The sequence below is a fragment of the Centruroides sculpturatus genome, unplaced genomic scaffold (assembly GCF_000671375.1).
Source record: "Centruroides sculpturatus isolate CEXI.00-Female unplaced genomic scaffold, Cexi_2.0 scaffold1374, whole genome shotgun sequence".
NCBI lineage: Eukaryota > Metazoa > Arthropoda > Arachnida > Scorpiones > Buthidae > Centruroides > Centruroides sculpturatus.
In genome coordinates, this window is record NW_019385511.1 from 53059 (window position 1) to 64546 (window position 11488).

The 11488-nt window shown below is 30.2% G+C and overlaps 1 non-coding gene across 1 annotated transcript; it reads left to right on the top strand.

Moving 5' to 3' along the window:
* The first annotated feature begins 2199 nt into the window (after nt 1-2199).
* Trnag-ucc lies at nt 2200-2271 on the top strand. Its single transcript has one exon. It is a non-coding gene; the product is annotated as a tRNA-Gly (tRNA).
* The last annotated feature ends 9217 nt before the right edge of the window (nt 2272-11488 follow it).

Here is an 11488-nt window from a genome sequence, read left to right on the forward strand (position 1 = left end):
TTAAACTAACGTACTAAGTTCACTTATTTAAGTAAACTTAGTACGTTAGTTTACCTAACAAATATGCATTGAATATATGCGCATATTTCCGACCTTAGCTGGGTACTGTACGGACAAAAATAGCAAGATTTGGAAATATTTTCTGAAATTTCTGTTTAAAGTAAATTGAAAACCGACTGTGCTTTTTACATCTAAAAATTTTTTGGACTTTTTATCTATATCTATACTAATATAATAAAGAGGTAATGTTTGTATGTAAGTTTCGTTGCAGCAGGTAATCTCCGAAACTACTCATCCGATTTCAAAAATTCTTTCACCAATATTTAAAATGGAACCTCAGGGTGGACATAGGCTGTATATTATTCCGTTAAACATTCATATAAATTAAAATATATAATCTAGGTAAAGGCTTTTATGTCCAACAGATGGCTCTACGAGTACGACGCCCTAAGTTTGCTTTTCTGCGAGGCATTACGCTTTTCTGTGAAAATGAACTAAAGTGGATCATCTTCTATCTATTTATATAAATGAAAATGTAATGTTCGTTTGTTCCTACCGATTCCTTTTAAATTTTGACACATCGCTGCATTCGAATGCGCACGTGTTTTTACATCATATACGTGTCGAAATTTCCCGCACTGGGGGGAGATGGACAGGATTAAGGCTTACAGTAAAGAACTCTGCTTCTATTTATACTATTTAAGATGCGGTTTTTTGCGTTTTTGATTGCGTTTTAATAGGGTACGTCAACAGAATGTACACTAAGAAGGAATTTTTCGATATTCCCCCACGGGGAGAGGGACAGGATTAAGGCTTACCGTGAAGAACTTGGCTTCTATTATACTATTTTAGATGCGGGTTTTTGCATTTTTGATTGCGTTTTAATAGGGTACGTCAAGAGAATGTACACTAAGAAGTAATTTTTCAAAAAATTATTTCCCCATGGGGAAGTGTTATACATTTATAATAGATACATTTTGAGCCACAACAACGCGTGGCGGGGTCTGCTAGTTTAGTTAATAAAATCATTTCACCGAGATAATCACTATAACAATGGTGTCAAAATTTTCCGATTGGCGGGCCAAATTGCGCATAATTCTTAGATAGGAAAGCCATAAATATTTTACATTATCCATATATACAAAAAGTAGGTCTATTTTTAACACTTATAAATTAAGTGATGTGTGGAATAACTACGTTCGCGGGTCGGATTTGGTCCGGGAGCTATAGCTAGACTGCACTATATCACTTCACTACAATATATCGCAGTCAGTTCTAGATTCGAAAAATATTGGAAAGTTTTTAATTATTATCATATACAAGCAGAACCGTCGAGAGGAGAAGCTAGGGATTTTTTCCTCGTGTTCGAAGAAAGGTTAAGAGACCCGTAATGGCTCCTATCCCTCTGAAATTAATGTTATTTTTATTAACGGAAAATAAAATCTTTAAGGCTGCTTTTTATTAATAAAGAAACAGTTTATGTATTTCATTTGTTCAAAATAAAATAAAATAAGGATAAAGAAGTCCACTCTATTCCTGGGCCCCATACAAACTCTCTTCATCCGTGTATACAAAAATAGGATAATATTAATTTTTTTTTCAAAGTTTTAAGATAAATTTAATCTACATACATGAAATTTAGTAATTTCATGTATGGTAGATTAGGTTTAATACAGCCTATCTCTCTGTATTATTTGGCATTAGACTAATGTTATCATAATAGTTTATGGACCATTAAATCGATAAATCGTATTATGCCTTTGAAATAATTTATAGTTAACCAGCATCTCGTAATATCTCTTATGATGTCGTTTGCCGAATTAATTTCTAGAATCATTATTAGGCCTATGTAAATAGAGCATAGGTCTATCATATTTCATCTATTCAGTTAATTTACATAAATAATAGTTGGATATGAAATCCAACTATTATTTATATAGTTTTATATAGTTTATATACGAATGTTATTCAAAAGGAAATGCTTATAGTACAAAATGCTACAAACTCAAGGATTGGTTTTGATAAATTTTGGGAACTCTTGCAACTCTAACTTATTAAGCAAGCATTTCGAATTGTACCATTAACATGTGAGTAAAAGCTTTATTTTAACGTCTTTAAATTGATAAACACTTACAACCGTCATTTACCAGGTGACGTGATTTATTTATAAATAAGTTCTTTAAGTACAACAAATTTGTAGCGACGGTGGTATAGTGGTTAGCATAGCTGCCTTCCAAGCAGTTGACCCGGGTTCGATTCCCGGCCGTCGCAATAGAATTTTTGCTTTCAACTTTTTTGTTTTGAAAAAATATTTATGATTACTTTTTTTATCATTGTAAATTTTTATATATTTAAAGTTAATCACAACTAATTAAAAATTTTATTCATTATCATCACACAAAATGAAATTCATTTAAAACAAATTTAAATTTTATTTACAATGATTTTTTTTAATATAACAGAAAATAAATATTAGATATAATTATTAAAATGAATTCCGGATTTATGTAAAATTTACAATACCAGTGTACTGAATTAACTAGCGCCATCTGGTATTCAAAGGGGTCGTCAATTTTTTTCCTACACATTCAAAATCTCAAAAAAATTTAACCCTTATAAGATTTACTACATTAGTGAATACATAATATTTTATTTAACGATAATTTAACTTATCATGGTTAAAATGTATTATTTTTAAACTCTTTTTATTGCATCCCTTGTATTATTAGCTTGTCTAAATGGAGAAAATGCCAATTAAGCAATAAATCAATTAGAATTGTTTCGTTGGTTATTTAATGTGAACATGCGAAACTTTTCTGTAAAAGCTTTAAATATAATTTTTCGAGTTAAATGTTACACTTTTAAGTAAAATTTAACTTGAGTTTATAAAGTTTCCTGTACAGTATTCTCCACAATACTTTAATTTTAAATATTTATTTAATTCTCTAATTCTTAATATAATATGATCAATTANAACTCATCTAATCTATATAAATATAGTATTTGGTTTATTATTATCGTAATACACACAGAAGTGATAGAAAAAATTGTAGCAATCGTATTAGGATTTTAAAATGATGTAACAAACTGAAAAATACATTTTTAAAGGCTCTATCTGCACATATGGCTCAACATTTGAGATATTCATCCATTCGAATATTTTTTAATCAAGGGTAATAAAACATTTTGATAAAAAAAATTCGAGTATTTGCATATAGTATTGGCCCATCTCTATTTGTAATACTTCATTTATGTTTTTAAATTTTAAATTACAGATTAAAACAGCGCTATATACTTTTGTTTTTTAAAAATATTTTTGATTTTTTAAAATTAAATATCAAGTATTATTTGTATTAAGACTTTTATTGACTTATAATAAAAAAATTATCCAAATCAAAGTTTTATAATATTTTCTATATAGTTTTATGATACTTTTTGGAGAAGAAAAACTAATTATATTATTTGAAAATTTATATGAAGTTTTAGTTAAAATATTATTCAAAACTGACTAATAAAATAATATATTACTTCTTCAATTATAATTTTAAATAATGGAATAGAATAAAAGTACTAAATCTTGTACATTGAATACAATAAAATCTCATTATATGATACTTTTTATAAAGTATTACATGTTGAGATTTCGTAATCGAAATCACAATACATAAATAAAAAAGTCGTCTCGTCGTTTTTATCTTCAAGGATTAGTCAATCTTTCTTGTTCCGGTTTCATTGCTCTCTCTCCATCTTCTTAATGATCTTCTGTCTGTTTTCCCAATGAGATTCTATAGTAAAATAGCCTTCATTATTTTCTCTTCTTGCATTCTTTGTATTTGTTCAAGCTATTGTCTTCTATATTCTATAACTTTGTCATTTATTTCTTGAAAGCATAATTTGTTTTCTTAAGTTTTTATTTCTTATTCTATGTAGAACTTTTTTCTTAAAAATTTACATTTTTGTTGTTTATATTCTTTGCTTGTTACTAACTCATATAAAGTAAAAGTATCTTAAACTCTAGTTTAAATAGTCAATAAAGTGTCTGTTTTCTAACATATATAAATATATAAACAAACTAGAATGTGTTGAATACTGTACAAAATGAATGCTGTAATGTATAATTTTCATATATGTAATTGTATCATATGTAAAAAACACAAAATTTAAAAAGCATATAGCGGTGATTGTCTAAAAATTTGATGAATGAACTTTATACAAAATACAAGAGTTTAGAAAAATATTTTTGAATTAGAAAAAATCAATTCAACAGAACACTGTAATATATTTTTTAAAATAATTTTAGTGGGATGACAACAAAACTGAAATCAAAGAATGGCAAGATCAAGCATAAAAACAGACAAATAACACCTTATCCTTGCCGAGAAATATATTTATTTCAAAAACAAACGTTTTTGAAATAAATATATTTCTCGGCAAGGATAAAGTGTTATTTGTCTGTTTGGTGATTTGCTAGTATTTTATCATAACATGAAACATTTCGACATTTCTTATAAGAAAATTCTATTCTTTCGAATATCGAATATTGCATGATTATTTAAAAAGGCCAACTATTATTAATATCCATTAAAAAAATAAATAAATAAATAAAGGAAAATGACCATTATTCTGCTGCTGAGAAAGATAAATATCATGTTATTAAAAACAACAATAATGCATTGTTTATTTATTTCAATTTATATTTCTAATTAGCACATTTAAAATGTAAAACTGACACTAAAATATATTTTATCGATCTTCAGTTCTTCAAATGTCACGATAAACTAATTTCTGTAATTAATTACAAATTAACGTTTATATTTATAACAAATTACCTTTTAAACAATGGTGAAATTATTTATAGTTTCAAAACATGATGTTGATTTTTCTGAAAATTTGGCCTTTGATTATCACTAAATCAAAAGTAAAAACTAAAAAAAAAAAAAAAACTATATATATGATATAGGCCTAATCTATATTAAATTCCTCTTATGATTTAATGTAGATTTTATTTGTTTTCGTTACAGTTAAATAATTATGAGGATCTTTAGGAATCTATATACGAAATCGTTCATAAATGACGTAACGCTATTTTTATACTTTTCAACTACATCTTCCCGTAACGCTCCATAATGCATTTCATACATTTCATATACCCACTCCCAAAATTACGTAACTCATATCCTCGATCGACTCTTTTAATTGCACTAAGCACGGCGTACTGAATGTTACATTATTTTATTAATTACGTAAAAAGCAGTGACATAAATAATATAGTTTGCTGTTCAACTCTTCGGAAACAAAAAACAATTATTCTGTAACCGGAGGGTTCAGATCCTAGCATTATGTAACGTTTATATAAACATCCTCACTTCCTGTAATGCCTCGCAACGATTATCTGTATACCCGCCCATCCACATCTTCGTTACGTAATTTAAAATTATTCGAAGCTAAGAGAGACGGATATTTGGAAATTATAAAATGTAAAAAATTTAAAAATTAAATTTTAATAGGTAAAATAGAACCACAGTGTAACGAATCTGTACGTGCCGTCATTATTATCCTCAGAAACAATAATTATTTTCATCTTAACTATAAACACGAAAGTAATTAGGAAAATATATAGTAAATATGTAACTACTATCAAAATATATGTAATATTTAAATTAAAAAGTTCTTTAAGAACTTAGAAATGCTCGATTAAATCTTCGAAGAGAGAGAGAGAAATAATGTCAGAACTTTAACATCGCTCTCCAGCACTTCCGGTTTGCTGGAGAGCGATGTTAAAGTTGTATGATTGATAGAATACAGATCACGTGTCATAGAAGAAACTCTGACTCTGATTGGCTGTGTGAATATAAATAAAATCCAGAACTATTTTTTATTTAAAATTATTTAGTTCTGAAAATTATCATAACTTTTTAATATATCTATGCGAGCATTTACAACGAGATTTTTGAAGGAAACATCCTAAATGGAATGCAATTATTTGAATAGTTATGTTCCATCCCCAATAATATTTTTTCACATAAATTGTATTTCCGTAAACAAAGCTGTATATTAGTATTTTTACATAAACACACGTTTTATTAAATAACATGTATTGTAATTGTTTGAAAAGCAACAAAAATTAAAAATTAGAACAAAAGCTTTGCGATATAAGTGTTTGACAGTGACTTGACATCTACTGAAAAAATTATGCACTATTATTTAGAATTATATCGACGCAGTTTTGTATTTTATTCCTTTATTAATAAGTTTCTTCCTTTTTTCTTTCTTTTTTTTAAAAAAATAATGTTTATAGCGCCTAACTTTTTATCTATTTAAATTTAAGAAAATATACTTTAATAAATTCATAACTTTTCTGTTAAAAACTTTTTGGTATTATTGCTAGAATAGTATTTTAAGAAAATATTTAATATTTATTATAAAAATTAAAACTGATTAATTTGTTCGATGTATAAAAATTTTCTTCATATGCATACCTCTCTAAAAGACAATGTCATCTGATTGATCAATATTTTTTAAAATAGACGTATGAAAATTGAAGAAAGAGAATAGTTTTGATGAATTCAATAAGCTCTCTAAACTGAGATTTTCAGATATTTGAAAAGCTCTCTAAAATTTGGAAGAAAAAACAAATGCTTTTTCCTTTTTTTTAAAAAAAATAATAATCTTTAAATTGAAATATTGAGTCGAAGGAAGAATGTGAAAAGAAAGTTGCGCTCAAATCCTATCGGATCACCGAAAATGGTGATATTTCTGACAGAATATTAAATAATAACATTTATATTTATTTTACGACTGGATTGTTCTTTGTTTTCTTATTCTGATATATAAATATAAATATACAGTACAGTATATACATCTGTGTACATAAATGAGGGTGTTTGTTTGTTTGTTTGTTCGTTCTCTATACACTCCTAGGCCGTTAGACAAATTGCTACGAAACTCAATAGTTACGTTCAAATACTTCCAAGTTAGATCATGTCGTACACCCTACCACAAAACATCGATTATATTTCTATAAATCAATTAATTTTTATCAATATATTAGATTTTTCTGCGTTACACGTAGCGCCATCTATTGGCAAAAAGTTAACAAAATGATTAACTAAATATAATTCTTACAAAAAAGATATAATTTTAAAAATATACTGTATATTATATTTACTGAATTACTGCGACAATGATATAGCGCGAAATAGATGCGCCATTACGCCATTACTGCGACAGGTAGCACAGCACTTGTCTGCGTGAAGTGTAGTAGTGTTTTGCCCCTGTACATCATACTTTTCCTTTAACGATAGAGTCGTACCGGTTATGTATCTAACTCCGTTTGAGGGAAAATTTTTGTATTGAAATAACGTGACTTGCGGTACAAATCGGAAGTTTTTATATAGGTAATCTGGTCCTTTTCTCTTAGAATTTCCATGTCTGGTCTCGACTTTCATCTATCTAACTTTGTTCTCGAGATTAAGGAAGGACAGAGACGGATGATGACTGGGAATTTATAGCTCTATAGTTTTTTTCAAATTGCAGCCCAATAACTATACTCCAGTAACCGAATGGATAAAACCATCGAACATCGGTAGTCGGTCGTGGGTTCGCGCATGGCCAACGGACTGACCAAGATAAGTTTTCTGGATTTTCTTTGCGTTAATAACACTTTAATTGGGACCAACTGTACATAAACGTCTTTCCGAGATGAATTCCTTTCGGCAGATCCTTTCGCGTTGCCGTAACTAAATAAACCGAACTAATTCTAACGAGCGATTAATTGTGACATCGTCATAATGCTGGGCTGCAACTTTTCATCACAATTTTCTCAATTCTCTTAGTAGTGATCTTGCCCCTGTACACCATACTTTTTCTATTAGCAATAAAGTCGTGTCTGTCATATATCTAACTCGATTTGGGAAAACATTTTTAATCAAACTAACGTTACTTCTGTTCTAAACCGGAAGTTCGTATATAGTTAATCTGGTCCTCCTGCCCTAATACTACGTTCGCACACAATCCACGACTCACTTCGATCTCGATTTACCTACAATCCGGATTTTAACTGTCGCTAGACGAACGTCGAGCAGCACCCACAGGCAGTCCGCTTGAGAAGAACACGGCTATTACACGCGACGATAAAACTGACATAACTACGCGATTAGTCACGAACACCAACAAACAAAATGGAAGGTTTGGTTAGAAATAAATACTTTTTCTTTCCATATATCTAACAATATACGGATGTCATCGTCTCTCCAGATGTCTTTTTTATTTTTCTGTCGATAGCCGGACACGTGCTCAGCAGCCATCTTGTATTTTCTCGCGCGCGTGGGATTGTGGGATCTCTCTTATGACTGGATCTAGTTTCAAGAACTCTCTTGAGTCCATCGCAATTGAATCTCGTTTCAGTCGAGATTGAAACGGTCGATAGATGTCTCACCACGGCATAGTCGCCGATCTTGGTCACAATCTAGATCGAAATTATCAGTGCGAACGGGGTTATAAACTTTCCACATCTGATCTCAACTTTCATCTATCTAATTCCTTTCTCGAGATTAAAAAAGAACAAATAGATAGGTAACGACAGTGGAAATTTATAGATCTACAATTTTTTCAAATTGCAACCATAAACGCAATATTTACGAGAATACACTTTCCGCATAGTTCATACAATCTGTTGCCAAAATTTTTAAAAATTTATTATCACATAAAAGCAATTATTCTAGCATTTTTACAAGATTTTTTATTTATTTAAACAAGTCATACGAAATCTTTCGGACGTTAAGGTTAGCAATTTCGATCACCTGCGAGGCCATCACAACCCATCCAACACGGATTACTTTTCAAATATTAATAGTAGACCAGTATTAATTAGTAGTCGTTGACCATCCTCTCCTCCGGGAGAAGGTGAACGACTACTTTTGGTCGAATTAACTTCGACTCTCTTCTGCAACAGTTCCTTCTTTCTATCAGACAGCGGTATGGTGGCATTCGAATATAATATAAAGTTACCGGGTAGCATAAAATATGATTTAAGTGGCCTGTGAGGGTGCCGAGTTTGAATAGTTGTTCCGTTTTTCTCGAAATTTGATCCGTTGGCAGATTACCGTTTAATATCCGGTTGTGAATGGTAGAGGAAAAGGTGGTATTATGGAACACTGCAGGTATTGTGGAACCCCTCCATTTCAAACTTATAATAAAGGCGAACTTGCACTAGGCAAACATCCATAGCAAGGGGAAAACCCGTTTTACTTCAGTTAAACTGTTGTCCGTAGTGAATCAAAGCATACCTCGTATTTGTATTTTTGAAATTCGAAAGTTTTGAACGCTAAGTGAATTTAATTATTTCTAAAATATAAATTGTGTAGTTGTAGGTTCACTGGTGCATGTATTCCGTTCCAGAGACCTAGGGGTACATATTAATCTGTGTGATGTTTACGTTTTTTAAAATTTGGTCTTGACAATGACCCTCCCATTCCAAGCAGTAGAATGTTACTTAGCCAATGTCCAGCCATGTGAAGAAGGAGGAGTTCGGTCCATAGAATCTTGTGCAACATTTGAAGAATTAGCACAAGGACAAATTCTGCAAGCTCATGTAGTATGTTACGCAGATGATAATATTCCTTATGTTCGACTTTTTGAAGTCCAAGGAATGTCGACTATATTCATAAATGAGGAATTAGTTAGAAGAGGAGTTGCACAGTGGATAGAACATAGTTAAGTCTAGTTGATCTCAGTTTTCCCTCCCTAATGTCACGTGCTACGGATATTCTTCCATCAAATTGTTGCCATGCCTTTATATACATAGGTTTATCAAGTGATTGGTTTTTTCTTTCTTGTGTTAAATTTGGTCTTGACAGACATAAGTTAATTCAAGATGGTGATGCGTGAATTATGGATCCTATTAGTGCTTTTAATATGGAATCCGTCTAACTTTTGTAAAAGTATGTGGTAGATGAATGAAAAAATAGAAGGAAAATGAAAAAAGTAAAAATAGTTACCTAACACTATAGGAGTATTATATTTGTGATTTTTGTAAATGATTAGCTTCTTCTTTGTACATTTCTTTATTATTAGCCTAAATCATTTTTGCGATAAAATACATTGGAGTAAATAATTATTTAATTGTTTATTACGTAATTATTTAACATTCTTTGTAATTTCCTATTTGTCTTTAAATACACCAAAGCATTTTTTGAAAACATACAGTAAGGTTCCATATTATCACCCGGTTTTCCCTGCGCCTACTTTCTGACTTTTTGTTACAGAAGCCTCCAAAAATTATACTTATAGTTACACTAGAGAAAAATCCAATAAGGAACATTTAGTTTAATAGTTACCAGTACTTTTCTCACAAAAAATGTGGGTGTAGTTATGATACTTATTTACAATTCACTATAATGAAAATGGGGTTCCATAATACCACCTTCTCCTCTATAGTTTCTTAGAGTTAACATTAGAAAATATTATGATATCTGAAAAATTTAAGACATATTTTTAATTCCTGTCTACTTGACCATTGAATTTGTGCCATTTCGTACCGTCGAGTATCGCTATAAACGTGACAATAGGTTGAAATAACCAAACTCTTCATATGGTTTTCGTTTTAATGTTTGCTATATTATAGTATTTGAATTATATAACTACGAAGGTTATCTTATGTAAGGGTTTACCACACCGAGTGACCAAACTAACACATTTTAAAAATTCTTTATTCCTGAACTGTACACAGTTTAAAGAATTTTTAAAATGTGTCAGAATGGGCACTCGATGTAATAAACTCTTACGTAATATAAATCAAATACTACAATATAATACAATATAAGGGTTAGATTCTAACCCTTATATATAAGTTATTTCGTACTTATAACCGTTATAAGTACGAAATAACTTATGTTTTTATTTTTCGCCCTGGCAACGCCGAGTTTACTTTCTAGTTAATAACTATATAATGTTAGTTGAACGACGTATAATGTATGTAACTATTTTAATGGAAACTAGTAATAATGAGCGATTATTTATTGTGACATCGTTACAATGCCGGCTGCAATTTAAATCATACTTTTAATATATTTAATTTAAAATATATGCTGTCCACCTCAAATTATTATTAGTAGTGTCTTGCTCCTGGACATTATACTATGTGAGAGCGGAACAAACCCTCAATAAAGTGTTATTTTAAATTTTAATTATTGGAAACTTTAATCGGTTAAATTCGAGCGTTTTATCGAGTTAGGCTAAAAGCCATAAAAATTATTTTCCACGGAGTTTGTTCCTTGTTGAGTCGGATCCAGTTAGTCAGGGATGTGTCACCAGGAACTTTCGATGGAGAATCCATATTGGACGCCAGACCCTTAACAACAACCACCTGACCTAATGGAAAAACCCAAGAGGAATTACAAGAAAAAACCCTCAAGAAGAAGAGAGTCATCTTCCAAAGTCCGCCCAACAAAGTCGTCCTCCAGAATTAAAATCGTGACCCAGGATTAAA